General features: G+C 33.3%; 1 long non-coding RNA gene across 1 annotated transcript in view; it reads left to right on the top strand.

Annotated features, from left to right (window-relative positions):
• Positions 1 to 5,844, top strand: part of LOC119687921 — a 57,388-nt gene extending 51,544 nt beyond the window's left edge. Inside the window, exon 5 of the long non-coding RNA XR_005253284.1 lies at positions 4,720 to 5,844. This is a non-coding gene — a long non-coding RNA (uncharacterized LOC119687921). The remainder of the gene's footprint in view (positions 1 to 4,719) is intronic.
• The last annotated feature ends 12,653 nt before the right edge of the window (positions 5,845 to 18,497 follow it).

Here is an 18,497-nt window from a genome sequence, read left to right as displayed (position 1 = left end):
TATTATTACGTATATATTTTGTATTATATTAAAAATTTTCTCAAATATGATTTTTTAAATATAAATAATAAATATAAGTTATTTAAAATGTAAATTTTTTATTTAATATAAATAATATTTAATAATAACATATTTAATAATAATATATATTATAATACATATTTAATAATAAAATAAATTTTATGTAATAAAATAAAACAAAAAAACATGTTTTTAAATTTCTGCATAGAATACCAAAAAAAAAAAAAACAAAACCGTACAAACGAAACAAATGCTTTCATCCCTCAAATAATTTGTGTGATGCACGTTTGTTTGCATTTTGAGCTCTCACTTCACCTTTTGCTTACGAAGTCTTCGAAGTTTTTCACTACATTTAAACTTCGAAGACTTCGAGAACAAAAATTCACAAAAACTTCGAAGTCTTCGAATATTCGAATTTCTTCGAATACTTCGTGAATTCGAATATGAACAGCACTAGTATGTACCACCCATTTTTATGCATGTTTTATCACAAAATTATTAATAGCGCATATAAATTTTATGAACTTACTTTTTATTATACGGCTTCGCAATTAATTAATCTGTAATTTTTTTTATTTTTTTTTTTGGTGAAATAAACAAGAAAGTAAATATTAACAATAATTCACACAATAAAAAAGCATTGAAAACATTTAATGTGGTAAGAAAAAAACACAACCGATATGAATAGAAAAAACAGAGAATATTCTGACTAAAGAAGACGCAAAAAATGCAACGATGTCTTTACATTTTTAAATACTTTAAATTATCACAATTGATTAAAATTTTATTTTAAATTATTTGCAATTTATTGTAGCAACTATAAAATCATTTCAATTTCAAAAAATAAACATATTAATTACCAAAATTTACAAACACAAAACGGATTCACTTTAGAGCACCCAACACCTCACAGAACTGCTATTGTTTTACTAGCGTTGCCAGATGTATGATTTTACTACAGATTGTCTTAAAATGAAGTAATTAAAAAAAGTGTGTTATTAGTGCAATATTAAGTAGTAGTAGACATAAGAATTTATAAATTTTAGTAACAATACATATACTTAAACTAATTAAAAAATTTTTAATTATATTTCTAATATATATTTTATATTAAAAATTGTTATTACGACCAACTTTCAATCAGTTTTTTATTATTTTAAATTTTTTAAAAATGTTTTTTAAATAAAATAAAAAATAAATATATATATATTATATACTTACATATATATATTCATATATATATATTTATATATGCATAAGTATATATTATATAATATTACATCTATTTGTACTACTACATATAAAATTATTAGTTAATAACGTAATTATACTAATATTATTTTGCCTGTTTTCTCTGCTTTTGTATTAGATTTACAATAATTGTTTTTGTTTGTAATGTAGGTAAAGTTAAAATGTTTTAATAGTTTTTTTTATACATTTAATTAATATATTTTATTTATTTTGTCATATCGTTGCTTAAACAATATTTTAATAATTGATTCTAACAGAATTCTTTTATATTGCTAATAAAAATAATTATTATGAAAAAGATAAGAAAATATAAGAAAATGGCCAAATAACACCAAAATAATTATATTATTAATCAATAATAAAATATAATAATAATAATAAATAGATAAATAAAAATATTTATGTTTAATAATGTGTACATATATAAATAATGTATTCATCATATTATAATTCATTAAATTCTTTTATTTGTGATCAAAAATATTATATAATAATTTATTAGCGCGCTAACTTGTCACTTTAATAGAAATAACTAATTATAGTTTTATAAATTTTTATATGATTATAGTTCAAAGATAACTTATAATCAATACTTTTCCAAGTTGAAGGTCTTTGATTCCTTTAGTTTATATAAATGACAATGTATTTTATCAATCTATCCTAATCATTTTAATTTGATATCTAACAAATAGATACACTTCATGTATTTTATAACGAGATACCTATCTTCGTATAAAAATGGGGATAACAGTGAGAAAGTATTTATATCCAAAAATTTAACTTTTAATATAATGATCGCTTGGCATAACTATACAGCTATTTCGGATTCCACCAATATAAGATATACTTCATATGTTTCATAAAAAGAAATCTGTCTTCAAATAGAATATAGGATAATAGTGAATAATAGGATATAGGATAATAGTCCGCTAACTCAACAGATTGGCAAGCGTCAGATATCTACACGCATAGTGACCACTAAGCTATTATCTTCGAAATACATGAACGCTCAGCAAAGACCATTCCTGTGGCAGTCACCCCAGATCCACTATGGAAAGAGTCAACTTTCAACAAAGAAGCCTTTAAGCTCCCAATAGACGACATCCACCTAACCGGCACTGCGAATGATAAAGTAATACAACTCATGCGCTGCATAACAAATGCACATAACGCATATATGGCAAAGAGAGGCCGGCGGAATGGCAGACAGCATATGTATTGGTGGAGTGACCAAATTTCCGAGTTAAGAAAGAAATGCAAATATGCGCGATGCCTATGTCAGATAGCAAGGGGTCGTGAAAACTTCATAGCGCACCAAGAAGCCTATAAAACATCGAGATATGACATAAAAAACTCGTAAAAGCGAATAGCAAGATAAGATGCTACAAGGTGATGTGTGATAAGGTCGAGAATAATCCCTGAGGACTGGGCTACAAGGTGGTTATGAAAAAATTATATAGCTACCGCCCGCCAGTTACAACAACCGCAACTAAGCTGCAAGCAAAAGTTGAAGGCCTCTTTCAGCAGAGAGCTGATATAGCCTATAGAGTACAAGATAGTGAGCCACAGAATGAAATATCTGAGGTTAGCAAGAATTGGAAGCGGTATGCAAAGGGTTGAAACTAAGGACGCGAACATGGTTATTGCCGGAATAATGCCATTACAGTAGGAAGCAGAAGTTGAAAAGGAACTAAAAGATGAAGACGATAAGTCCCCAGTGTGTCCAGATACAAAAGAAACCGCAAAACATGTGTTTTTTGATTTCCCGAGATATGAGAACCATCGCAGCTCTTTGGTAAGAGTAACCAGAGAACAGGTCACACCTGATAACATTATCCACCTGATGTCACCAAAAAACTTGAATCTGGTATGTTTATTTGCGAAAGAAATCATAGAAGGAGAGAGAGAGCAGCAGAGAGAGCTAGAACTGCAGTAAGAGATGACAGCAACCATTGAATCACCACCTTCCGAAGTAATGCTTAAATATGGTTCTGGATATTCTAAACCAGGACTGCCCAAAGCTCGGGCCACGGCTAATATTTGTGCGGCCCGCGACAGGTTTCTAATCCACTACAATTAGGTAAATATTTCTTTGTTATATTTAGGTAAAATGACATTATTTTATTCAGGTCAATTCACTTAATTAACAAAGACTTTAACATATATATCTTTGCACAACAGATTCAAGTAACTCGTATCCAGAGCCGTAAGTCATTACATTAAAAACAAGAAATTTTTGGTATGGCAACAACTAATATTAATAATGCTGATATTGATAGAATTATACAAGATAAATTATTAGAGAATTAATGAAACTAAATTTAACATTATGGCCGTATTTTTAGTTTTCTCCGGAAAAATTATAAACGTATGCATTTATTTCTACGACCCCCTAACTATTTAGTGATTTGTATTGGTCTGGACAGCCCTGTTCTACACTATTAATAATTTTGTTGTAAAAAGAAATTTCAAAATTTCCTGCATTCAGAACATTGCTTTTTGTTCATTATTCATTTTAATTTTTAATCCTTGCTTAATTATTTAATATTATACAAAATGTAAATTGCTTGTACAGTGATGTCAATATCTCGCTTAATGCCTATAGTAATCAACTTGCGGTTTTTTGCCACACTTTAAGTTGCCGAAAGCACCTATTAATGATTAAAATAGAAATATTTTTTTTTTCAATTTAATATAATTTATATCAATTTCAGTGTATATTTCTTTCAAATTGGTGGGTGATAAATGTTTTTGTATATATTATTCTTAATATTTATGCATTCGGTTTAAACTAAAAAAAAATTTGAATATATACAAAATGTATGAAAATATATAAGCAGAACCAATGCAAAATTACAATATTTCATTAGTCACATGATTATGTGCAAAGATTCATACATAAATTAGTAATCTTGTCAAAAATTTTTTGCTTCTCCATAAAGTTTCCTTCCTCACAAAGTGTTCTATGGTCTGCACTATTGCTTATCACGAAACAAATTCAAAGCAATTGATCCGCTTCACATGCAAACGACTAAGTTTGAAAACCGTGTGTAGCACAAAATGCGTATCAACGCATCAAACGGGATGTAGACTTAGAATAACGGTTTGTGTTTTGAAAACTAAATTGAACGGTATAAAGTATTGAGTTTTATAGGCCGTGTTTCTACCGAATGTATTTCAAATATTCTAGAATGATACAATTTTATAGCAATGTGATTAAAAGTTTTATTTTTAATGCTGATTGCGAGTATAATTTCTTATTTAGTTGATATAATTTTCTAGTTTGCTATTTTGGAAAACTGAAAACACATGCGGACACTGCACTCTGCACACTGCACACTTGTTGTTTTTGGCACTTTACATGTGGGTAACTTTTATAAAAATTAAAAGCGGTAAATAATAATTATCAGCATTTCTGTGACATTAATTCATCTTTATTTATTTCAGTTGAACTGTGATCATGAAGTAAGTTTGACTAACTGAACATAATAATATGGTAATATGATTCGTCAGTCACATCAACGAAGCTGCAATGTTTCCGCACCGCACCATACAGCAGGACAGCAGAATTATGATAAGAAGCTTGATAAACAAAGCTTCGTGTTTATGAAGCTTGATTTTCTTGTGATGGGAAAATACTATAATTGACTGTATATAGTGAGTATTTTTTTTTTGTTTGGCAAAAAGGAACTTGTCAGATCGCTTCATTGGAATATGTTAATTTTAACTTCATCAAACGACATAATAATGCCAATAAACGCGACCTTAACTCAACTCCAGCAAATGCATCAATTTCAACATCAACTTTATCCACCTTAATAATAATTGAATAATTACTAAGCTATTTAAATGAAACCACATCAATGACTGATGCAGCTACAAAATTAAATGGACATGTAGGGAGATGCTTTCCAACAACATAAACAGCATCAACAAAATTAAATGTATCAATTAAAAATTAGTTTTGGTAAGTCATAACTATTATGTGTTGTTAAGTGTCTTTAGTTTTAGCACAAGAATATGATTGTAAGAATGTATTGAGCCAAAAACTTAGAAATGAAAAATTTATATGTTACGGATTAAATTGAAGATGCGGTTAAATGGCCGAAAACAGAGAGCAGGTGCCGCAAATACAACATCCAATCTATGCCTAAATTAGCTGAAGTGTGTATGAAAATTTATAAATTTATAAATTTTTGAAAGTCGTGATTATTTGAAATTGTCATAAAAGGCCTCACTTGAAAGATGCCGAAATTCTGTAAATATATTTACAGTATTTCACATAAATGCTTCCTGCTTTAGTGCGTTCTATTTTTAAATACAGTAAACATTCAATCATATTTTGTCATAATTTGAACAAAAGTCATTAGCCGTTTGCGACAACATAGCGACATTTTTATGAACGTAATTATATCTGAATATTAAAGATGTTAGTTTTGTATTTGTTAGTATAAGTATTCAATAACATATTCCTTATAACTTTCGTTTAAAAATTAAAGGGAAAAAACGACTCATTTAATTATTTTTTTTTCGCTCGAGCGCCATACGATCTTAGCGGCATTGTTTCCACACTATTACCGCATCATATAAATGCAAACAATTTTAATTTTTTCCTAATGTTTTAAATAAACTTATCTACGTTTTTTAGAAAAATAAAATGTTTTTTCTTTAAAAACATATGCTAATTCAGAAATTCAAGTTTTCTAAAATTTCTAATAAATAAAATATATTCCAAAATTACAAAAAAAAAACCAAAATCATATTTGGAATCCAGTTGGTATATTCAAATAAATAGTAGGGGTATTCAGGCAAGTGGTTAGTTGCTTAGTTGATTCAAAAAAAAAATTAGCATTTTGATGTTAATCTGTTTGAACGACTCAAAATGCTTAATCTGATTAATTTGTTGTGTGCAAATGCCTTGGCAGCACTCGTATCAACAGCAAAAGCGAAAAATTTAAAAATTTTTTTGTTCAGATATCGTAATTCAAAGGTAGCTTCCTCTGCAAGCGTTTTGATCTCTATTTCATCGAGCAGTGTACTTTTGATGTGGTCTTGGTGGATACTTGTTATTGTTATGCTGATCTTTTGAATTTAAGCAGAAGTTCCCCTTTTTGTGTTTTCCTGATAGAGTGAACATCATTACCGACTGCTTTAAGCTCTGGAGCTCCTTTTACTTTCCGGAGTATGTCCGCAAAGGAAAGTTTCTCAGACGGTTTAATGATCACTACATCCGGTCGAGGTGGTTTCACGCGTTTTTTTGTTTGTAAAACCCAAGCGTGTCGTTTGTTGTTGTCTTCAATTGGTGCTTGAGGTACATCAGCGTTGCCGTTCGTCCCGTCCACCGTATCTAAGTTGCTTTCCAATGCTTTCCTTGGCTCCTTAGACTTAGTATTATTTGCCCCCACAGGTCGATTTGTTTTCGTCTTCTTAGGCGGTATCTTCCTACTTTTTTCGATTTCTTCTCTTAACCGTTTGGATATAACTGGTGTTTGCTGCGGCTGAATTGTTTGGGTACCTCTACCGTTGGTTTTAGCAGTGATAGTTTTATTTGGTGTCTCTTCGGCAGTTCTTTTATAGAGCGATGATATCATTGCAACAAGATCACGCATTGCTTGGTGGATGGACCTTCTTCCTCCACCCGTCATCTCATTTAGCTCGGATATTTTGTCCCCGAGTTTAATGAACGCTTCCCTTTTCACTTTTGGAACACTGTTCCCATTAAGCTCCGAAGGGGATGAGCGAGCTCTCTCGTTTGCCTCTCTTGTGATAGCACAGGTGAGTGTGCTAGTCTCGGCGCCCTCATGAAGGGGTTTTGGCTGGGACTGACTATCCGTGACTCCTTTGCACTTTCGGTGCCGGCTGGAGTATTAACGCAAGAGTGTATTGGTGTTTTTGTAGTTGCGAACATTTTTTTTTTGCAATTGGGTCCCATCTTAAAGCCGTTATCTTGGTTTCGTTGTGTAGTTACCCTTATTGTGGTTCCATGATTATCTTTGCAATGCAGGGAGGTCATGCGAGAGTTGACACATAGCCTTATGAGCGCATGTGTTCAGAGCCAAACCGGGAGCTAAGCAGAAGATATTCTTAACTGCCACTACACCCCAACTTAACAGGACGAATCCAAGATCGTTCTTTAAGGCTTGCCAGGTTTTAACGGGACGGAGGCAGATGAAGCATTAGCCTGAAAGCCGTCTGGACCAGATTTCACTCTAACCCATATTGGTAACAGAATACATCATCCACCAGCCCAAATCATCATATCCATCATATCCAGTTATATCTGCTGTAATATCAGCATTGTGAAAAAACTTGCACACTGTATTTCCATCATTCCTGTGTCCAAAATTTTACATTGGCACATCAATAAGTAGGCCCAATTTTTCCTTAAACGCATTTTGAATAGTTTTCTTCTTTGTTTTGCATCTTTAACTTTGCAGCTTCATCTGTAGCTTTCCACGTTTTGAATTCATTACGATAAGCTATATGAAAAAGGCACTGCATGAATCTAATTCGTGCACGTAATGGCGATATACCAAATGACAAAGGAAGGTGCGGGATTTTGTCATAGTATTACCACACCACCAGGTCGAAGCTTTATGTACAACTTTAATGGAACAAGTGATATTGAAAACATTGATTCGTCTGATTTATCTAAAGCAGTGAATCTTTGCCTATAATGATGTTGTTGCGATCTATCGCATCCCCATTTAAATATGCATTTTAGATTCGTATCGTGTAGACTGTAGATAGTTAAAACTTCATTTGCAAGTCTGGAGCAGATTCTTTCGATTGGATAAGATTTTACGCAGTCTAGAGGTTTCAGAATTGCTGTTTATTTTCTGACAGTAGGACTGCCAACTAGTTCTCTTGGACCAACGTAAATTTTTCTTATATTTTTGCAGAGAGATGTTGTATTTTAGCCAGTCACTCTCACAATTGTTTAATTTTGCCTTATTAAAAAGTCTCTTACACTCCTTTCGCAAAAGACCTAAGTCTTTTAAGTTCCACCACGGTGGGTTGCATTTCCTACTAAGTCGAGTACGGGGACAGGCATAATTAAAGGCTTCATTGAGCACTGACGTGAGATCCTGGATTTGATTGTCTAGATCAACAGTATTCCCTGGGGGATCGAAGGAAATGCTTGATAACAGTTCACTTAACGCTGCTTTATATTTCGTCCAGTTTGTATTTAATATTTTTGAACGTTTTCAGTTTGTAGATGTTAGATCTAGAGTTAAAGTAAATTCTAGAATCATGTAGTCTGAGGAGGAGTGCTGAGTAGACACTTTCCATTTCATGACTGATTCGTGAAGCTTGGCAGTAACAAGAGTAACATCTAAAACTTCCTGCCTATTTTTAGTAATAAAAGTTGACCTGTTGCTATCATTACAGATAAGATTGCTACTAAAAATAAAATCAAAAAATAACTCACCTCTTTCATTTGTGTTCGAGCTGCCACAAACCTCATTGGCATCGCAGCCTATTAATAGCTCCAGTCCGAGTCTGTTAGCGCCGCTTGTTGGCTGTTTCAAGATATTCGATGGTATTGTAGTGTGATCGTGTGTCAGATATGCAGAGACGCGGAGCCCTCGATACTTACTGCGGTTTAGTTACCGTCACTGTATTGCGAAAGTAATAGAGCATTCAATTTTTTATTAATCAATATGCAGGATCCTTATTTACCGCATATAATAAGTTGTAGTTTTTAGCCCTGATTTCGCATACAAGAGCCTTGTAAACCCATGGTTTTTGTATCAGAACCATACCAACCTTGAAGTTGCTGAGACGTTGCAGCAGACTACCCGCATCATTAGTTTGTTTGGATCTCTCTACCAAAGTGACGTCTAAAACACTATCCTCCTCAGAGTCATTACTCATTAGGAGTTCCTCTTCATCGAAAAGATAGCGCATACCTATGGTCTTCTCTGATGTAATTGAAGGAACCGGCGAGAGAACAGACACCGAAGTGTCCATACACACAGGTGAGTCTTCAGATAATATCACGACCGGACTCACTTCGGTCATGGAAACAGGCTTTATGCTGTCCACTTCCATTTGGGGATCAGCAGCGTATGAGGAGTCACCGCTGAGTCCCTTACGTCAGACAAGGATTCCTTCTCATCTCTTTTGTAAACCCTCATATTTATGGGGAAGAAAACGTTATTTAATACGCCACCAGATAGCGCCAGAATGGCTGGGAGGCTTTGTCGATCACAAAACTGACCGACCTAAACTTATCTTTGGCTTTTTCCAGCTTTGTGACCTTCCACGTAACCGTAATAACATCAGGGTTTCCCATCCGAATTAGCTCCAAAATCCGCTGAGGATCGGACAGAACGTTGATCTACGCAGGCGACTACCTTCACATGGCCCTGAAAGCATCCACTGTCGTGACACTTGGGAATTGTGCCTGGAAATTCCTTCAGGACCTTAACAAATCAAGGAGCTTTCACTCGATTTGATCCCATTTTTCAGGGGTTAAAGTGCCATCTGGGTCATTTTGATCAATGACTGCCATCATGATGGAGCCCTTCAGCGTGTCGCTAAAGGACTTGGTAATGGTGGCGTTGCCACAAAATTTTGCCTTTTTGGCACAAGGCTTCGAAGCTGGCTCATCTAATGAGCGCTGACGCTTCTATGCAGGTTCCTCTTTTTCTTCCTTAGGAGTATTAAGGATCTGCTTTGCCCAGGCTAATCTTAAGTGATTCGGATGTGACCGATACATTACTATATCTCTCGAGCAGTCTAGTCACCGCTCGCCGTTTTTTATAAATTCTCCTGGAAGGAGGACCCTCTCCTTTTTCCCACGAGTTGCAGAGAAATTAGAGTCGATCCGGGCAGAGATCCGCTATAACCGGACAAGCCTATTTTACAACCCGAGGGCGCCAGTTATCTGGGGGTCTCCGTTCAGAGACACACTAACGTAGTGCCATTCATCTCATTGGCATAGGTCAAATAATACCGGAGATTATGGGTTTTGTCGAGTTGTCCTCTCTAGATACATAGTGTTCTGTTATGTCAACTAAAATTATCATTAAGAACACGAACCCATTACCACTGCTGACAATAAACAAAAAAAATTACTCTAAAAAAACAAAAAAAATTATATATAACAAAAAAAAAGAACTTATAAATCAAGTATGAATTCCTATTTCTTACTTCATTTTTCTTAATAAAAATAAAAAAAACCCACAAATTAGGTAAAAATCTTTTACTGCTTCTTCTCTTTGTTCATTTAGATATTTAAACATTTGTTCCATAACCAAGCAAAAATTTACATGAGCCTTCATCACTTCTTAAATTTGAAGAAACACTCATTGAACAAGATTGGTATTACATTCTTTTTATTTGAATGAATGTAGCACGCCGCCCATGTTCCCAAAGGAACCTCTTCGTTTCTTGAAAGCCACATTGTCTTGCCTGGACCCATTCCTAGATTGCTCATCATACGGATCATTTCTTCAACATCTCGACGATGTTCATTCTCACCCGGTTGCTTTCCATTGCTTGATTGTATTTTTCGAGTTGCCATGTTTTAGTGATCTGTACCTAATGATTTTCTCTAACTATATACCTATATCTTTCTCCTTATGTGTCTCCTGCCAGACTCTTGGTTTTCCTGCCAGACTCATGTAAAATTTAATGATTATAACCAACAAATACAATTTGAAAACTTTCAAGAAAAGGTACCGTGATGAAAACTACTTAACAATTTCTTTCCTTGAACAAGAATCCTTTTCTAAGGTCGCTTTATATATATTTCTTAGCTAATGAGGACTTACCAACCACTGCTGCGATGACGTCACTACTGCGGTAACATACGGGAATATGTTCACCACAACCAAAAAAAATCATAGATAAATTTATGTAAATATCTTTAAGTATTTTTTCTATAAATGTTTTATCAATTTTTAATATGTAAGTATAAATCTACTACACTGAAATTCCTCATAACCCGACACTCACCGTGGCAGTGTTTTTGTCCGGTTATAGGGGATGTTCGCTTATGGGAGGGACTACAAAGAATTATGATTAATTTGTCGTTTATTTAATATTTTGTGCAAATTCGTTATTATTTAATAATAAATATTACATATACAAAGATACATATTGTTACATGCGTTGATAAAGTATGTTACATAGTATAAGTTTTTGCATATCAATACTATTTTGGTTGAAAAAATTTTGTAATGATTGATTGCTTAAGCAATGATTGTTTTAATTTAAAATGCTCATTTTCAAAATGACTCTCGATATTTTTGATGTGTTGAAAAGCTACAAAGTCATTTTTGGCAAACTGTTTCAAACGTGCAACAAGTGTTAACGTCTCATCGTACGATGTTATGGGGTCACTTATTTCTTCATTAAGTTCTTTTTCTGAATCACTTATGTCCATTTTATCGTTATGCTCTTCAAATTGAATTTCTACATTACTATCTTCATTGCAGACATTTCTGCCTATTTTGAGAAAATCGTCAAAATCATTCGCCGAGTCAGGTCCTTCCTGAAATTTAGTAAAGAGTGGCAGTGAAATGTCATCTTCGGGATCAAAATCGGAAAAACTTTCATCAACTTTTGAAAATCCTGCTATACGGAAGAAATTTTGGATTGTTGTTGCCTTTATTTTATTCCAAGATGTTTTAAGGAAATAAACAGCTTCAAGTATATTAATAGATTTCGCCAACTCTGAAGCTGACCTTGTAGTGTCGATTTTACGTAGCAAGTGTTTTAAAAGTTATGTCCTATAGAAAATTGCTGTCGTTGTGTTTGGAGGCAAAAAAACAATATTCATGTTAGTTAAGTTTAATTCCCTTGGATGAGATGCTGCATTATCCAAAAACAAAACAATTTTTTTATTTTTATTTTATATATTTTATTTTTTTATTTTTTTATTTGAACTTTCATTTTTTTATTGTACTGTTGCAGCCATTCATTCATTACTTCTCGAGTCATCCATGCTTTTCTATTAGATTTCCAAACCACTAACAGATCCGTGATAGAAATATGTTTAAATGATCAAGGGTGAGCTGCTTTACCTATAACCAAAAAGAGCTCTTTTTCTCCCACCATGTTTTTGTGCAAAACAAAATTCTGTGTCTTTCTATCGAAAATTTACCGCCAATGCATTTTTCAGATTTAAGAGCAAGAGTTTCGTTAGGCAATGCGCGAAAAAAAACCCACTTTCATCTGCATTGTAGATGTCCTGAGGTTTGTATTTGCTCGACAGAGATGGCAACTTTCCCCCTGAACTGCTCGACATCCTCCTGGTTTACATCTGCAGATTCACCAGATATACACTTGAAAGCAACATTATTCCTTAACCGCCATCTATTCAACCCTCCATCTGACGCATTTAAATTAGATACACCTAATTTGATTGCTATTTTGATTGCTTTTGCCTTTACAATAAGACCAGACATAGGAAGTTTTTGACTTCTAGCCTTAGCAAACCAATCAAAACACATTTTGTCCTTCTTTAAGAAAATTTGCTTTTTGACAAAAATACAAACAGAATTTGTATTATGGGGAACTCCAGATTTTTAAAAAAACCGGTTCGGCATTTTTTTTGAATTTTGTCCGTTTATGAGAGATTTTTTGTTCTAAATAGTTTGAAATATAGTGTCCGCAGGCTGTTATCAAAGCGTCCGATTATTTGAATGAATTTTGTACGAAAAAATTAATGAAAAAGCTATGTCCACGAAATTTGTCCGTGGACAAATTGAAGTTGTTCGGTTAATAGGACTGTCCGTTATAAGGATTTTCACTGTATATATAAAAAAAAAAATATGAATATGAGAGAAACAAATGAGTATCTTCACTACTTTTATAATTAAATTTCTTAATTTAGTTATTACTTTAGATTAACAATTCTTTAGCTTACTCTAATATTTTTTTATTTGGTATAACAAGCAGCAACAAAAAAAATTGTTAAATGTTAAATTAAGGAAAAACAAAAAACTTTTGACATTTTAATTTCCTTTTTTTATAATTGTATTTGTATTAATTGTAACACTGAAGATGGTCTACAAATTAGACCGAAATATTTGTTAATTAATAAAATATATTACATCAAGTAATAAATGTGATATTTTATTTAATTTAAAATTTGTGTTTTTATACAATAAAAATTATTATATAAAAACAAAATTTAAAACCACGACCTAAAGCCCGGCCAAATTTAAAACATAAATATTGAGGTCGACACTAATAAAAACATTCGGAAAAACAAAAAGAAAATATCAATTCACAAGAAAAGGTTTAATTTTTGAATATTAATTATCACTAGGAGCTTCCAATTTTGGATCCTTACGGGATTATTATTTTTATACTGTTAACATCAAAAACCTGGTGCAGTACCGCTACCAAACCGTTCAATGGCAATATATTGGGATAATTGTTGCTTCTAGTAGGCCATTAGCGCTGCACCCGCGATAATAAAAAAGACTCATAGGAACTGTTGATGCTGCGATGATCTGGTTCTTTCTTTCCTCCTTTCCTTCTCATCTCTTTTGTAAACCCTCATATTTATGGGGAAGAAAACGTTATTTAATACGCCACCAGATAGCGCCAGAATGGCCAGGGAGGCTTTGTCGATCACAAAACTGACCGACCTAAACTTATCTTTGGCTTTTTCCAGCTTTGTGACCTTCCACGTAACCGTAATAACATCAGGGTTTCCCATCCGAATTAGCTCCAAAATCCGCTGAGGATCGGACAGAACGTTGATCTGGAAATTCTTCAGGACCTTAACAAATCAAGGAGCTTTCACTCGATTTGATCTCATTTATCAGGGGTTAAAGTGCCATCTGGGTCATTTTGATCAATGACTGCCATCATGATGGAGTCCTTCAGCGTGTCGCTAAAGGACTTGGTAATGGTGGCGTTGCCACAAAATTTTGCCTTTTTGGCACAAGGCTTCGAAGCTGGCTCATCTAATGAGCGCTGACGCTTCTATGCAGGTTCCTCTTTTTCTTCCTTAGGAGTATTAAGGATCTGCTTTGCCCAGGCTAATCTTAAGTGATTCGGATGTGACCGATACATTACTATATCTCTCGAGCAGTCTAGTCACCGCTCGCCGTTTTTTATAAATTCTCCTGGAAGGAGGACCCTCTCCTTTTTCCCACGAGTTGCAGAGAAATTAGAGTCGATCCGGGCAGAGATCCGCTATAACCGGACAAGCCTATTTTACAACCCGAGGGCGCCAGTTATCTGGGGGTCTCCGTTCAGAGACACACTAACGTAGTGCCATTCATCTCATTGGCATAGGTCAAATAATACCGGAGATTATGGGTTTTGTCGAGTTGTCCTCTCTAGATACATAGTGTTCTGTTATGTCAACTAAAATTATCAACATTAAAACAGGTTCACCTCGAGAAAGTTAGGATAAAATACCACGCACTATGGTCTTGGTATGGCATAGGCTGATGTTTTGCGCATCAACATACCATATTCATTAAGAACACGAACCCATTACCACTGCTGACAATAAACAAAAAAAATTACTCTAAAAAAACAAAAAAAATTATATATAACAAAAAAAAAAGAACTTATAAATCAATTATGAATTCCTATTTCTTACTTCATTTTTCTTAATAAAAATAAAAAAAACCCACAAATTAGGTAAAAATCTTTTACTGCTTCTTCTCTTTGCTCATTTAGATATTTAAACCTTTGTTCCATAACCAAGCAAAAATTTACATGAGTCTTCATCACTTCTTAAATTTGAAGAAACACTCATTGAACAAGATTGGTATTACATTCTTTTTATTTGAATGAATGTAGCACGCCGCCCATGTTCCCAAAGGAACCTCTTCGTTTCTTGAAAGCCACATTGTCTTGCCTGGACCCATTCCTAGATTGCTCATCATACGGATCATTTCTTCAACACCTCGACGATGTTCATTCTCACCCGGTTGCTTTCCATTGCTTGATTGTATTTTTCGAGTTGCCATGTTTTAGTGATCTGTACCTAATGATTTTCTCTAACTATATACCTATATCTTTCTCCTTATGTGTCTCCTGCCAGACTCTTGGTTTTCCTGCCAGACTCATGTAAAATTTAATGATTATAACCAACAAATACAATTTGAAAACTTTCAAGAAAAGGTACCGTGATGAAAACTACTTAACAATTTCTTTCCTTGAACAAGAATCCTTTTCTAAGGTCGCTTTATATATATTTCTTAGCTAATGAGGACTTACCAACCACTGCTGCGATGACGTCACTACTGCGGTAACATACGGGAATATGTTCACCACAACCAAAAAAAATCATAGATAAATTTATGTAAATATCTTTAAGTATTTTTTCTATAAATGTTTTATCAATTTTTAATATGTAAGTATAAATCTACTATATACACTGAAATTCCTCATAACCCGACACTCACCGTGGCAGTGTTTTTGTCCGGTTATAGGGGATGTTCGCTTATGGGAGGGACTACAAAGAATTATGATTAATTTGTCGTTTATTTAATATTTTGTGCAAATTCGTTATTATTTAATAATAAATATTACATATACAAAGATACATATTGTTACATGCGTTGATAAAGTATGTTACATAGTATAAGTTTTTGCATATCAATACTATTTTGGTTGAAAAAATTTTGTAATGATTGATTGCTTAAGCAATGATTGTTTTAATTTAAAATGCTCATTTTCAAAATGACTCTCGATATTTTTGATGTGTTGAAAAGCTACAAAGTCATTTTTGGCAAACTGTTTCAAACGTGCAACAAGTGTTAACGTCTCATCGTACGATGTTATGGGGTCACTTATTTCTTCATTAAGTTCTTTTTCTGAATCACTTATGTCCATTTTATCGTTATGCTCTTCAAATTGAATTTCTACATTACTATCTTCATTGCAGACATTTCTGCCTATTTTGAGAAAATCGTCAAAATCATTCGCCGAGTCAGGTCCTTCCTGAAATTTAGTAAAGAGTGGCAGTGAAATGTCATCTTCGGGATCAAAATCGGAAAAACTTTCATCAACTTTTGAAAATCCTGCTATACGGAAGAAATTTTGGATTGTTGTTGCCTTTATTTTATTCCAAGATGTTTTAAGGAAATAAACAGCTTCAAGTATATTAATAGATTTCGCCAACTCTGAAGCTGACCTTGTAGTGTCGATTTTACGTAGCAAGTGTTTTAAAAGTTATGTCCTATAGAAAATTGCTGTCGTTGTGTTTGGAGGCAAAAAAACAATATTCATGTTAGTTAAGTTTAATTCCCTTGGATGAGATGCTGCATTATCCAAAAACAAAACAATTTTTTTATTTTTATTTTATATATTTTATTTTTTTATTTTTTTATTTGAACTTTCATTTTTTTATTGTACTGTTGCAGCCATTCATTCATTACTTCTCGAGTCATCCATGCTTTTCTATTAGATTTCCAAACCACTAACAGATCCGTGATAGAAATATGTTTAAATGATCAAGGGTGAGCTGCTTTACCTATAACCAAAAAGAGCTCTTTTTCTCCCACCATGTTTTTGTGCAAAACAAAATTCTGTGTCTTTCTATCGAAAATTTACCGCCAATGCATTTTTCAGATTTAAGAGCAAGAGTTTCGTTAGGCAATGCGCGAAAAAAAACCCACTTTCATCTGCATTGTAGATGTCCTGAGGTTTGTATTTGCTCGACAGAGATGGCAACTTTCCCCCTGAACTGCTCGACATCCTCCTGGTTTACATCTGCAGATTCACCAGATATACACTTGAAAGCAACATTATTCCTTAACCGCCATCTATTCAACCCTCCATCTGACGCATTTAAATTAGATACACCTAATTTGATTGCTATTTTGATTGCTTTTGCCTTTACAATAAGACCAGACATAGGAAGTTTTTGACTTCTAGCCTTAGCAAACCAATCAAAACACATTTTGTCCTTCTTTAAGAAAATTTGCTTTTTGACAAAAATACAAACAGAATTTGTATTATGGGGAACTCCAGATTTTTAAAAAAACCGGTTCGGCATTTTTTTTGAATTTTGTCCGTTTATGAGAGATTTTTTGTTCTAAATAGTTTGAAATATAGTGTCCGCAGGCTGTTATCAAAGCGTCCGATTATTTGAATGAATTTTGTACGAAAAAATTAATGAAAAAGCTATGTCCACGAAATTTGTCCGTGGACAAATTGAAGTTGTTCGGTTAATAGGACTGTCCGTTATAAGGATTTTCACTGTATATATAAAAAAAAAAATATGAATATGAGAGAAACAAATGAGTATCTTCACTACTTTTATAATTAAATTTCTTAATTTAGTTATTACTTTAGATTAACAATTCTTTAGCTTACTCTAATATTTTTTTATTTGGTATAACAAGCAGCAACAAAAAAAATTGTTAAATGTTAAATTAAGGAAAAACAAAAAACTTTTGACATTTTAATTTCCTTTTTTTATAATTGTATTTGTATTAATTGTAACACTGAAGATGGTCTACAAAGTAGACCGAAATATTTGTTAATTAATAAAATATATTACATCAAGTAATAAATGTGATATTTTATTTAATTTAAAATTTGTGTTTTTATACAATAAAAATTATTATATAAAAACAAAATTTAAAACCACGACCTAAAGCCCGGCCAAATTTAAAACATAAATATTGAGGTCGACACTAATAAAAACATTCGGAAAAACAAAAAGAAAATATCAATTCACAAGAAAAGGTTTAATTTTTGAATATTAATTATCACTAGGAGCTTCCAATTTTGGATCCTTACGGGATTATTATTTTTATACTGTTAACATCAAAAACCTGGTGCAGTACCGCTACCAAACCGTTCAATGGCAATATATTGGGATAATTGTTGCTTCTAGTAGGCCATTAGCGCTGCACCCGCGATAATAAAAAAGACTCATAGGAACTGTTGATGCTGCGATGATCTGGTTCTTTCTTTCCTCCTTTCCTTCTCATCTCTTTTGTAAACCCTCATATTTATGGGGAAGAAAACGTTATTTAATACGCCACCAGATAGCGCCAGAATGGCCAGGGAGGCTTTGTCGATCACAAAACTGACCGACCTAAACTTATCTTTGGCTTTTTCCAGCTTTGTGACCTTCCACGTAACCGTAATAACATCAGGGTTTCCCATCCGAATTAGCTCCAAAATCCGCTGAGGATCGGACAGAACGTTGATCTGGAAATTCTTCAGGACCTTAACAAATCAAGGAGCTTTCACTCGATTTGATCTCATTTATCAGGGGTTAAAGT

Source organism: Teleopsis dalmanni, chromosome X (assembly GCF_002237135.1).
Source record: "Teleopsis dalmanni isolate 2A chromosome X, ASM223713v2, whole genome shotgun sequence".
NCBI classification, from domain to species: domain Eukaryota; kingdom Metazoa; phylum Arthropoda; class Insecta; order Diptera; family Diopsidae; genus Teleopsis; species Teleopsis dalmanni.
This window is presented reverse-complemented; position numbering and strand designations above follow the sequence as displayed.